Source organism: Ischnura elegans, chromosome X (assembly GCF_921293095.1).
Source record: "Ischnura elegans chromosome X, ioIscEleg1.1, whole genome shotgun sequence".
NCBI lineage: Eukaryota > Metazoa > Arthropoda > Insecta > Odonata > Coenagrionidae > Ischnura > Ischnura elegans.
Genome location: NC_060259.1, coordinates 30,808,438 through 30,822,290, shown reverse-complemented (window position 1 = coordinate 30,822,290; position 13,853 = coordinate 30,808,438). Strand labels below are relative to the sequence as shown.

The 13,853-nt window shown below is 38.5% G+C and overlaps 1 protein-coding gene across 1 annotated transcript in view; it reads right to left on the bottom strand.

Moving 5' to 3' along the window:
- Positions 1–13,853, bottom strand: part of LOC124170800 (MOXD1 homolog 2-like) — a 969,195-nt gene that overhangs the window by 837,446 nt on the left and 117,896 nt on the right. The window lies entirely within an intron of this gene.

Below are 13,853 nucleotides of genomic sequence, written 5' to 3'. Positions count from 1 at the left end.
CATTCGTCCGGACCGCCCCGCAACAGACCTTTGATGGCTCGAGATGTTTCCCAGTTGATTCCTCAAGCTGAGACTTTTAGGATTCTTCGAAGCAAAGAGGGAATTCCTACTCTATTCACCCGAAACATGCCCTATCATTTTGTCCGAAGACTTCAGTGGGCCGAAAGTCTTCCGTAGACGGACATACGGGAGGCGCTAACTCAAGTATATACCGAGAAGAGTCCGGTACAGTCAAGAAGGACGCAGATGGCTCCGTCGAAGCATTCTTTCTTTTTAATATTAGGGTTAATCTATCTCGACTAGCAAGTTAAAACTTTTGTGAAATATGAAATATGTAAAGGCGAGTTATTTCATGGATAATATGGACCTTTGACAAGGGAAGTTAGATGCTGTAAAATTCATAGCTGCACAAATGTTAAGGGAAAAAAGGCTGATGAATAATGGTATTAATCTCTCGTCATTGCCCGTTTAGCGTTCACAGAGGATTCAACATTACGTTCCGTGTAGTGTATCCCTTTGCCCTTAACTGAGGGAAGATATTCGATTACATTCATAAAGACTGCAAGGTGTTCCCTCAATCTAGAGGGTGCAGACAAGATGGTAGATGTGAAACAATATCGCATTTTTAATACAATTTTTAAAAAATTCACGATTAGAAAAACGGCTCAATGTTATCTGTTTCTTTGAATAGGATTCAACAATGATAAAAAATCAACATTCATCAAAACTTAATTTTTCCATGCCTACCATAATTAAACGCAAAAGAATATTTAAAAACTATTAAAAGATTCATTGGAATTAACGCGAAAATTTAACTAAAGTTGTTAGAAGAAAATAAATTAGTACAGAGAACGTTTAACAGTACATTTATGTCTTGAATTAGCTAAATTGTCAAGATATGACGAGCAATCCCTCATGATGTTACTACAAATAGTATGCAAAACAAATTTGAAGAGCACTCGTTGTGTCATAAGTTGCTGTCTAAGAAGGTAATTATAATACGTTTGATCCAATAATAATGCACACTAAACCTCATTGTGAATATCAGTATTTCCATCGAAAAGAGGAAATAAAACGATAGAAGCTAAATTCGTTTCTCATGCTCTCTTTGCCACCGTTATATGGACAGGAAGGATAGGTGAATAAACTCGAAGCTCACCAATCGAATTACTCGTCTCCGGCAATCTAAGGAGTGGAATTTATCTCATGAGAATAAATTTTGGTTTGCAACAAAATCTCATATCAATTCCCAGGAAAAATGCTATTTAAGGTCTTAGATACAGCGAAAGAAGAAGAAGAAGAAAAAAAATCACTCAACGAAATGAAGTGGTCAAAAGAGGGAAGAAAGTAGATAACCAACCTTATTTCGAAAGAAATTCGGAATTAAGGCAATCTTATAAAAATGATTTCCTCAACGTCATAAAATATTTCTTCGAAATTACTCCCTCCGGATGAAAAACTTCCTCATTTCCCCAGAGAATGAAAGCCAGAAGAATTTCCAAGCGTTGCAGATCTCCCCGGGAGGAGTGTGATGGCTTTAACTGAACGCAAGCGGAACGGCCATGGAACTAAGTTTCGGATTAGATTTTATTTACTATCTGCCCCGAAGCACGACTTGAAATGCATCCTCTCTACAATCTGCTCCTCTTAGAGAGCCTGCATACTACACATTTTTTCACGAAAGGACGTAGACGCAGTGATTTTATGCCTCGGATAAAATGCACAATCAACCCTTTAATTTAATTATTTTCTCGTCACGGTCCACTTTTTAACCGATCTCCCAAAAAATACCAAAAATGGGATGGATTTCAAAAAGGTAATTTTTTACTTAAATCATTTTAAAAGCGGAAAATACCTATCATTGCACGCGTAAATTATCCATCAAAGTCTGATAAAAAATAGTTAATAATTGCCGCATAAATAAGCGTGAATATGTATTGTTTCACCTCTACTTCCGAAGATATTAATTCATCCAACCCAATGATGATGTGATATAAATCATCATGCCATCAATCTTGGATTTGAGGCTACTAACTATACTTTACATTATAAATTGAAAGCTAAAAGATATATCTTAAATATTAACTTAACTAACTCTATATTATGAGACGTTGGGACAAAATTCCTGTTATAGGGCGACTAAAAAAGAAGTTGTAGCTTACTCGCCGTACACTTATCGATGCATAGTGATAGAGAAGAATGCGAACTCCAGCATAATTATATTACGTCGAGACCATTGATGGCAAAAAGAATGCATGGGTTAAAGAAAAGGCTGTTTTATTCCAATTCCACACAGTTAACCCCCATATTTACACATTCATTCAACTTCATTTGCGTTTTAAAGGAGTCGAATGCAAACAAATCGCGAGGCACAAACCAACCAATGGTGCCTCTAGCCGTAATTTGAGCGCAAGGCCTTCGTTTACTGGGTAAATTCGCCAGAGGGAATACGTACTGCTAATTAAAGCTGTTGGACTCGGCGCGGGCTATTTAGACCCCACGGCCCGCCAACCCGCACTCCGATGCAATAGCTTTCGCAGAGAGCAGCTTCTTCCCGAATGGGCCCCGGCTCAACAATGCTCAGCGCGGGTGATCGAGCGGCAAACTTTTTTCATCATGTCGGGCCGTTGCCCCCAAAATAAATACGTTCACGCGAAAAGAAAATAGTTAAAACTAACACGGAATGCACCCTAAAGCTATTCAAGGGTTAAAAATACTTTGACTCCATGCCGATGAGAACTTGGCAATTATTGCTAGGAAATCGTTGCTCCAAACTTTTCCGCATTCAGGAGGTGCGCGTGCTTTATTATTGCATGCCAACCATGAGCAGAATTTGCTCCACCTCGAAATTTCGTGAAATTTCTAGATGGAGCAATAAAAGTTCCAAGATCAATATTGATCCCAAGTCAGTGGCTGTCATGAAGGATAAATACCCATCGCTATAATAATTTTTCATCGTTATTATCTTATTTATTTCCGGTCGAGGTGAAATTTTCCCATGCGTTTTCGGCCTTCATTCCTACTCCACGCCACTCTGTGTCATCGTCGTGTACAATTCTAGTATTTTCGCTAGTTTTCCAGAAATTCATATGATAACTCATGCTCTAAGGGATGGCCCTGTAGAAAAAAAAACGGGCGATTCCCGCATGCATAAATTTGAATAAAATTCCCGTTACTATTGCATTATCGTAGCCAGATGAATAGGGCTAGCTTCTTGCGAGCTTAACTAACATATGCATGGATGGGTAAAGTACTTTTTTAAAACGATTTAAAATAGTGCTAATAAACGCAGGGTAAAATTCATCCCTGGAAAAACACCGCTGCTGGAAACAATTATTTTTTTAAAAATAATGAGGTTTTTTTCTGCAAGATCATGAACATTAATTTATCCCCCAGCTCTCAAGGAAAAATTATCATACGAAGGCACCAAATTCACTTCGGCAAGTGTAAGAGACAAAAGTCTCCGGCATTTAGTTTCAGCTCTCCACATTTCGGTCATGAATATCATGAGCGTCCGGCCACAGCAATAATTAACTCATTATATGCATTATGCATTGGGTTGCGCGTCCAGAAAATCATCAATCGCGAGCCCAGTCGAGCGAAGACAACCACTTAGAAAGAAAGTGGCCAAACGAGTTTGCCTCATACAGTCTTGGAATACATATATGCTTCATTAGAGTGACATGAACAGTTGAGAATTTTCTACTGCCCATTTATGCCAAGGAAAGAGGGGGGTTGAAGAATGGGAGGGATGGAAAGCTTGCTTTCAAGCCGCCAATAAATATCAAACGAAGATGTGCCCTCCACTCGCGATGAAAAACCATATTTGAGGAGCGATGCGTGGAGTAATGGCTAGAAGCAAATGGTAAATTCAGCATCAGTTGAGAGTGGAGCTATTAGGAAATGGTAAGAGAGATAACCCACGTGAAAGACTGCTCAAATATTGATTTTCACTGTAAAAGGGAAAACAAAGAGTTTATCTTAGGCAATAGGCATACCTATATGGAACAAAGGGATACATGAAAGAGGTATACCTTTCGTCTTTTAGACCACGAAATATACAAAACATAATTATTGATACACTGCCCTCAATAATATGTGGATAGCCCAAAAGAGTCGGGATCAAAAAAATATCCACTTTATCTTTTAAATTAATAAACGCCTCTCTTCTAGTCAAAGCTCGAGATGGAAATTCTGGTGTTATAAAATCATTTATGCGTTTTCAAGGCAGCTAATACCTCCCCAAATTATTTCACTTTCTCGATTTTATAAGATAAGGCCACGTATTAATATTTTATTTATTGTAAGATATGATAGGAGAGCTACATTCCTTCGGCCGCATTATTTTAATTAGCTATAATTTTAAATCGCTTGCACTCCAATTGCATGACAACGACTAACTTTATGGTGAGCCCGACGTATGACTTGTGCAAGACTTGGACTAATGAGCAACCACAGCATAACAAAACCTTCCAGAACCACTAATTCTGATTAATTATACAATTTCAGATGGAAGGGAACCTAAAAGAAATATCGTGAGGCGGGAAAGCATGTGACATCGCTCGGAGTAACAACTCAAAGGTTTCATACGCGAAGCTTCACTTTCCCTGCCTAGGTCGCTAGAGTCTGAAATGGACGTAAAAGATCGGTGTCCGTATTAACCCCCAAGTTACCAACAATTTGCCGCCATGGTCTGATATCAGAAAGTTGAGGAGCGAGGATTTTGGATGGCGTTTCGTGAAGATTCATCCAGGTATCATTTGACTCCGAGTTCCTTGGGCTGGAAGCCAAGTGCTCTAACTACCAGGTCAAAGGAATTACACAACCCCAATGTTCACTCTCTCATTGGATCAGTTTGTAGTTATTTGGGATGGGTGAAATTAGAGTTCATTCAGAATTAAGCTAAAGAAGTGAGTACTTTATGAAATTCACATATAATTACATACGTAAAGGAATACATTCACGAGATGGATTACTATTGCTTAAGGAATGTAATCTCCCGATGACACAAATGAACTTAAGTTGCGTAGAAATAAATATTGTACAAATAGAAATTGCCAAATAACTACTTTTACAGCGTTAACATGGAGTAATATATCTTATTTACACTAACTCATCATCTTAACAAATTCGTGATATCAATTATGTATGTTATTTAGTATGGCATAGATAATCAAAATGTTACTAAGGCTTTGACTTGGAAATTTTAACGAAGCTACCTAGTTGTAAAACCTTTTTTAACCTGACCTCGTTGACCCGATCGAAAGAAAATGATACTTCAATCTTAATAATTTAGTATTTGTAAATTCATCTCCCTTTTATTTCAACGAATATATTTTTGCAAAATAAAATATCCACGCTGCTCCTATCTATACCGTCAGATACTTCACGCATACAAAACAGGCACTGAATACGGATGCAACCCAAAATTTGTTTGAATACACTTGTAATGAAACAGCAGAATAATCTGCGGGACACCTATGAACGCAATCAACACCACCTGAATGTTAGATTCCGCGAATTCGTCATGCGGAATCGACGAATTCCCTTTTTCCATTCCCGCGGCAATCAGCTCTGCTTTCTCTCGCCCGCGGTCAATAAAAAAATGAGCATGTATATATCTCCCTCGCTTCGGAGCGCACGAATGAATGGTAAATACGAAATATCCCTTCACTTGAGAGATCCCCATTCCTTTCATTTTTCGCTGCTGAATAAGTAAGTGCCGGGAGCATGCGGCGATCTGCCTAATGCATCCGCAGATGTGGCAAAAACACTGGAAGGGAATTGCTTTCGATACAATGCACCTGGATCGTTCCTCTTGCTGCGCTCTTCTTCCATTCCGAAACATTGCAATACGTATGAGGGGTAATAGTGTTTCCGACTCAATAATAGAGGGAGAGCCGTGCGAGGAAATCCAAGGCAAGTGGTGATAGAACGAAATAAAGGTTGAGATTAGAAAAAATGATCCCTTGGGGCACAGTTACTTTCCAGCATTAATACACCCAATTGGCTAAGAGGTAAAACTACATAAATCCTTTCACATAAATTATGTAAAAAAAGAAAATTATGAGCACTTGTAACGCTCCCATGCCATTCATTTTACTACCAGTAGTTCAGAGAGAAGAAAGTGGGGGATGATTGGCCAATGATTGATCTATTAGAATTATAAGGGCTGCAAAATTTCCCATCACATTTGATCACTTGTACATTTTTCATTTCATTATAATTGAAGTATTATAAAGATTAGCAAGAACCCAGAAGATGTTCATAACCCATAACTATATTGTTATTTTAAGGTGAATACTTTTTCATGCTTCATACCAAATGCTTCTGCCACCTATAAGGGGGGAAGACTTCATTGCAGCGACGGCATATAAACGCAATCGTCAATTTAAAATGGGAAAATTATAAGGCTGACCAATTAAATGAAAGCCTTATATAAAGGAATAGGCGTTCTTCTTCACCGTATTATTAAACTGGCGATATGCGTATAAATTTTAAATACCACCTAGATGATAACGAGCCTATCACATGCTTTATGAGCTTGTTAATCATATATAATAATCTATAAGAATAATATGGAATGACAATTCAAAATATATCCTTAATCCTTCGGTGACTGTGCCCAGAAAACTTACGCCAACGATTGTGTGGGGTATCTCAGGCAACCCATTTATAATTCATAAATTATTTGTTGTATTTTAGTCTTTCTTGTAATTCAACACCATGGCTCTTTTTTAACGATATAATATCTTATTCTGTATAATTCACAGCAACATTCTAGGCTTAATTTAGGTTTTTAGGTAATCTTTGTGTGGTTGGAATATTTCATACGTATTTTGCTATTTTATCTGTACATTGACCAACACAACATTAAAAAAACAAGGAAAACAGGTGCCATAATGTATAACATTGCGTTATAGAAGTTATAATATGATAAAAGTTATTGCACTAGTATCAGTGCACCAGTAAAAATTTAAGGTTTCAAAAACAATTTGAGTGCAAAAAAATAATTCGTCACCGAAATAACGGCAGAGTGGTTGAGCTCAAAAACAAAAAAAATATCAAAGGAACAAAATAATGAATAAAAATTATACAACATTAACATAATTTTGGGTAACTGAGTTACCCGTGCAGTCACAGAAAGGTTAAAGAAAATGTAGTGGCCGTTATTGTTTGTCACTTATAACATAGGAAAATTTATAACAAATATATACTTCTAGTGTATTCCCTTTGTCGGGTGCATCGCTTGAATGTGTAATATGCTCATTAACCCGACAAATGTTTTGTAAATACATACAAATCAACTGGAATATTTCAGAGCAGCATAAAATTCTCATGGGTATAGCCACGAATTATTTTGTGATAACCTATTTAAAAGAATGATCAATAACAGACTCGTGCAAAAAATCATATCTGAAGTTTTCTCGGTCAAACCTCAGGTTAGAAAAACTTGATCGTAAAGTCATCCAAAAATTATTCGATAGACAATTAAACGGGGAAATTTCAAAACGGGAGATGAGAGGAAGCGGTGAGTACCGTGTATACAGTGAACCTACGAACGCGTTCTTCATTATTATCCTTCTAATTATAAGTTGAGTAAATTCAGATGGAATATAAAGAAACTACATTTCTAAAATGATGTTTTCCTAGGGACGTCAAATTCATCACAGCTCACGAATACAATTTAAAATTTAAAATTCACAGCTTGAGGTAGTTACGCAGGAAGTTGATAAAGAAAAAGTTTCGAATCACATGGAAAATGCCAGAGAAAGACCACATCATCGTAGACTATCCAGCAACATTATTAAAGGCAAACCGTCTACTAGGAGAGAACATGCCAAGAGTAGCAATTAGGAGTTGAGTGAAAGGATGGAGCCTGATGGGAATAAATATGTGGTGGAAGCTCCAAATCCAAAAACTTCCGGCAAAATACAGGGGAACTGGACTTACAATTGTATACTCGCATAAAAAAACTCGTTCAAATATAACGCTAAAACAATAAGTACTCGAACACAAAAACGTACATTTTTACGTCTTAAAAAACAATCGCTAAGCTGTAATTCCAGAGAAATCGAGAAACGGATCATAAATAGCCAACTAAATAAATGAGCCTACCGTAATTATTACAAGTAATCAGGGGTAATTTCAGTGTAAATTTCAAAGAATAAATTTACTCTAATGTTTTTGGCAGGCCAATTTAAAGCATACTTTTGCTGCAAATACCTTTTAAATTTACCATTATGTTAAAAGGCGAGTAAATTATTCACACCAATTAACTTCATGTTAAAAATAAGTTAAGATTACTTTCTTTTCACTTTGAAAAGACGACACAAGTCTTTCAAAAAGAATTACCTTATCACCATTTTCGTGAAAATAATATCAACTCTATCGTTGTCAACCACTTTGTAAAAACGTAAGCTTTTTTGATTACCCAAAATTCAGGTTTCTTGTGTAGAAACCTATTATTAATAACACTAAAGCAACACGGGTTTCGATGAATAATCATTACCATCAGGCGTAAATTATTAACTTTTTATCTCATTATAGTATTCAGTGTTACGTAACGGAAGAAGAGATTAAATTTGAATAGATATCCAAGAAACCTTAAAATGAAATACCACAGAGTAAAAAATGAGTTAGTGAATAATGAGATTCAAACACACAAAAATAGAAAACATAACTTAAAAAAAAACCTGATGGTACTCCGAAGTAAAGCTCGATGAATTTTCTTCCACGGAATGCTACAATGAGTGCGACAGATGAGTTCGACTTAAGATGAAGCTATTAACTCTGTAGGCGTGAAGCAACTCCTGCTGCTGGAGAAGAAAATTGTAAGGTTTCCACTCCACCAACGAAAGGGAACGACATTCTACGACTTTTCCTCTGGGGCGAAAAAAATCGACAAGACGGAACTGTGGAGGATGATTACCCCGGTTTTTTTCCGACCTGGCCCCGCGTGGAACCATACCCGTCTCCCACTTCCTGGGAACCCCGTCCCGCGCCCGCCAAACTCGTCCATTCCGGCATTTTTTCCCGCCCTCCCCAAGTTCGGTCCGAGGATGATGGGAATTGAATTGATTGAATCCCTTGCCACCCATGCATGCAGGGGGCGTTTGTGTGGAGCAGAGGCGAACACAGATCCGCATTTCTGGGGGGAGGTGGGTTAGTGGGGTGGGTGGCCCACTCCCTTCTATTTGCACCTGAGAGTACTACCATACCAGACAGAGTAATACTCGCTAATAATGAATTTCAGGGTTCCATCGTTCTACTTAGTTATAAACGGGACTTCGTTTTATCCATAGTATGGGACTTCACCGTATTCATCACAGGATATTCGGATAATATTCCGTGAATTGTCTTTATTTAAGCAACAGATCTGTAACAATTTACAATAGTACCACCCTTTCCATCAAATGCCTGTAAAGGGAAGGACTTTAAGATCAACGGTAGATATATGTGGTGATGGCCACACGTGAGAACTAATGATGATATGGTAACGAGTAAATAGCGAAGATGATTGTAGTTCCTTTATCAAAGAAGAAATTACTCCAGGACGGATCAAAGAATAGCTCGCATTAGTGGGGATATCGTATATCCGAACTCGTTACATGCGGGGATAGTAATATTGGCGATGATAGGAAAGTCCAAGGGACTGGGAACTCACCTCGTTATCGGCGGATTTCGTAACATGCGTGGTCGTCATAAGCGAGTTTTACTGAATAAGATTTTTTTAAATCCCAGTATAGAGCTTTGACTTCGATGACGAGCGGCTGGTGAGGACGCTTTGGGAATATTAGTGAAAGTCGGTTTTGTGATACTGGCCCTTCAGGTTTTCTTACATCAATTTCGTGCATGTACTTGGGCTAATTGTACATAAATAACTTAACATGATTAATCGACAATAGAAAGGATAAGAACAATGTTATGATATCTTAACTCGTTTTACGCTAGGATACTAAAAGATATGAAATCAGTGGTTTTCGAGGTAACTTTCTGGAATCGTGACACATGAAAGATTAACAAGTATACAGCAATGTTTACTCTACTCAAAGATAGTTAACATTTAAATACAAACGAACAGTAGTATAGATAACAGAGTATGGCTGTATGCACATACTGTGTCCTCTCGCATGATTCACTGAATATAATCGTTCAATGGGACGTAATATTTGCTATATTTTCCTCGTTAGGAGTTGGGGAGGACACGGACCTCCAGATACCCCTGGTGTGGGGGTTTTCTGGGTGCAGCGTCCACCCCACCCGATGGTCGCGTCGCCGCCACCCAGCGTCCAAAGGTGGCGCGGGTACTCCGGACGACGCCAAGGCAAACACGCTCCTAGCCGTAAATAGCTCCTGCCTTTCCCTCTGGCTTCGACGCCGCGGCAGATCGGTTCGTCCATCTTTCCGCTCCACTAGTGTGGCCTCTAATTAGCAAGCAAGATCACTCGGTCCCGCATGCATCGCCGCCGTGACACAGGACATGCTGGCAAGTTTGCATTCAATTTAGACCTCGCGTCCGGACGGATGTTTACGAGGGAGAATATCGATGGCAAATTATTTAACCTTTCTTTTCTCGAGGCATTTCCGAAAGGGCACGATTTTCCCCGTGTCTTTTTTTCATTGGTTACCCCCACTCGCGGCATCGTCGGCGCTTACTTGTGTCTTCCACGTGAATGCCCCAGACATGTTTTCCAGTCAAGTTTCCCGAGCTGGCTCAATCACGCTGCACGGAATGAATACTGGTGTCATTTCATGGCCACGAGAGATACCACGGGCAGGTGATATTTGCGTGACAGTCGCAACCACCTGAATTAAAATTACACGACAGAGTTATTAAAATCCCAATACCTACCCCGATCGGATAAAATATTTTGCAGAACAACACTCATCCCAATGTACTTTAAAAAATGTGATATCAACCAAAGGCTAAATTACTTCTCGTCACACACCAGATGTTAGGCAGATAATATTTACCCATAAAATATTTACCCGTTTACCTTCCAATTCGATTTTAAATTGGTAAGGTAACGAAATTAAATTAAAATATGGGTCTTGGTGCACCTTACTAAGGAATTGATGGTGACTCATTTTTACAGGAACTTAGGTCATAATTTCAAGCCGAATAAGTAAATTAATTTATTAAACAAGACCACAGTTGATTTAGCGAAACAAATTTATTGAAAAATACTTATATCGACATTTTTTCAAAGAGGAAGTTGAAAGTTAGCAAAATTTTTCTCGGTCGATACGCGATGGCAAATATTTATATCGTTCACATTTTTTAACGCAAACACAATCAATTGTATTAGCTGGAATTAGTTTATAGAAAAAATCCACGCCAAATTTCATCTACATTTCACACTCTCCTGCCGTACCGCTCAATTGGACGTAATTAAGATAAATAAAACATTATATTAGTCAAAGACAATATTCAAATTTATAAACTTTACCAACTGTGAACTTTCCCAAGATTGCAAGATGAATATTTAAGTTCGTTCGATACAGCAAATAGCACGCATGGTGAGGTGCTACAGTGCTTCAACTGAGATAATCCAAAGACAAATTTTGCGTCACGATCGGCGCACGGTGGAAAAAATTCAAATTCTTCATTATCCGCCGTGCTAATGTCAATATTTGGATGTGGCAGTGTGTGGGGAAGCGTATGAGCATTCCCGTGATAATCTCCCTACGGTCTGGGCATGCCATGCGTGCTCTGTCACGGGTCAAAGGACGTCGGAGTGCGGGAGACCATGGCGACGGTAAATGCTACAGATCTCTCCACGGGAGTCGCAACCAAGGAACGCGTCCTATTTTCTGCATGAACTGCTACCTTGCGTGCTCTTTTCACCTCATCCAAAAATATCACGATTCCCCAATCCGGTGAAGAATTTACCATATCCTGTGCCACACACGTTTACGCCCTAACTTGCTATTTACTACTTTATTGCATTCAGAGCTCCAAGACGTGATACCGTCAACATTTATTCATAAATAACTTTTTTCCTTAGTAATTCACAAGTGCAAATAACAATTTTAAACCTCAATGTTAGCCAGTCTTAATCCTCTGAACAAGCCTTCCAGTTAGAGCACTTATCATAATCGTTACGATCATGCTAATTTACATGTACTAAATTATTTTTTGCCCAATAAAAAAGCTTACGGCGGCAGGAAAATGAAAAGTAAGATATTCTGCGGTATTCTAAAGAGAAATTCTTTTGAAACGTCCAGTTTAGGTGCACCGTTAAACCACGTCACGATGCGAACAATTCCTAATTCCATAGTATAGTAGCGCATCGCGCGGGTATTTCATTTTGATAATTCATGGGGTTAACTCAATAGATCATTCCTTCCCGAGTGCCAGCAAACACTGTCTTGCAATAAGTTACCATGCAGCTCCTTTTGCACGCCATACATAGCGAAAAGGATGAATCAAATACTCTGGGTAATGACGAAAGAAACTTAGGGAAATTTATAACTTGAATCGTCCCGATGTATAAACGTGTGCCTGAAAGACATCCTTCCGTTCTTCTGTTTGCACAATATCTGCGTATTTGGGTTTAAAAACACCGTACGTTACGGAGCGTACAATCCTCGGAAGACGCAAAAACATGACAGGAACCAAGCTCAAGAAAACATGAACCGTCACCCTAGAACTACAATTTTTGTCAAGATAGTCTTCGTAAGTCCTTGGCCCGCTTACAGAGCACAAAAACGGTCGAAAACTCATACAGGAAACTGGATTAAAGGACGCACTCCCAAAAACACGGAAAGGTGACCCCCACTAAACCGCCACCGTTTTGAAAAATAATCGGTGAGGGAGTAGCAAATTTGGAGAAAAATCCCATGGTTGAAATAAATAAAGAGGCGCTGAAAAAAAAATGCTGGGGAGCATGGTATTCCCTCTACTTTACGGTTGTGTTCCCAATCCCAAGGAAACCCCGATATAACCGTCTTATGGAAATGAGTCCGTATAGAGCGCTTAATCGACCTTATGAGCTGCATCTGCGAGGGAAGGTGGTAGACCATTGGCTGGTAAAGAGAAGAAAGGAAATGGAATCAAAAGTTTTTGAAGGCCTGTCACCGTTTGCACAATCACAGCTTTTTATGGTATTGAGGGTTCTGGGAAGTGAAAAAATGTTCGCATAAGGCACGAGTCGGGCTCCTTCACAGCAAGGTGAATGTCTTCAAAATTGAGGTTAATCCACCGCGTTATCAATACATTCCTTGAAACTCGTTCATTTACTGAATCGAATTCCTGGTGCTCATTATCGCTGAAAGCCAGTGTTTCAGTCCATACGATTTTTTTTGTCTTACCGTTCACTTTTGAAATTTCATCCAAACTGAATACTTTTCAATACACAAGTCTACATCAACTAAAATGAAACCAGAAATCATAAGGAGAACACGTGCGAAGGAACAAATGAAAAATAACTATTTTACATAATAAATATTCATGAAAATTAAAATATCAAAAAATATCCCTCAAATTTTCTTACATTAATCAAAGAAATAAATATTGAAAATGAAATGTCTAAATGATATCATTATTTCAAATAGATGCGAGAAACTTGCTATCAATTAACCATTATATACTCCAGAAAAAGAAACATAAATTGACAAGAAATCCTTTAAGGAACTGTACGGATCTATCGGGAATATTTTTACGCACAGCAACGGTGTTTACAATGCTCTTCACTTATCGAATATGAGTAAAAACTGTCCAATGTGTTATATGCCCAATGTATCCAATACGAGTTTGTTTCCATAAGGTGACCCTCATCAATGAAAATTTATCCTCATGAGCAATACCCAACCCGAGACAGGAATGAAAATGAACTAAGTCTCCCTCG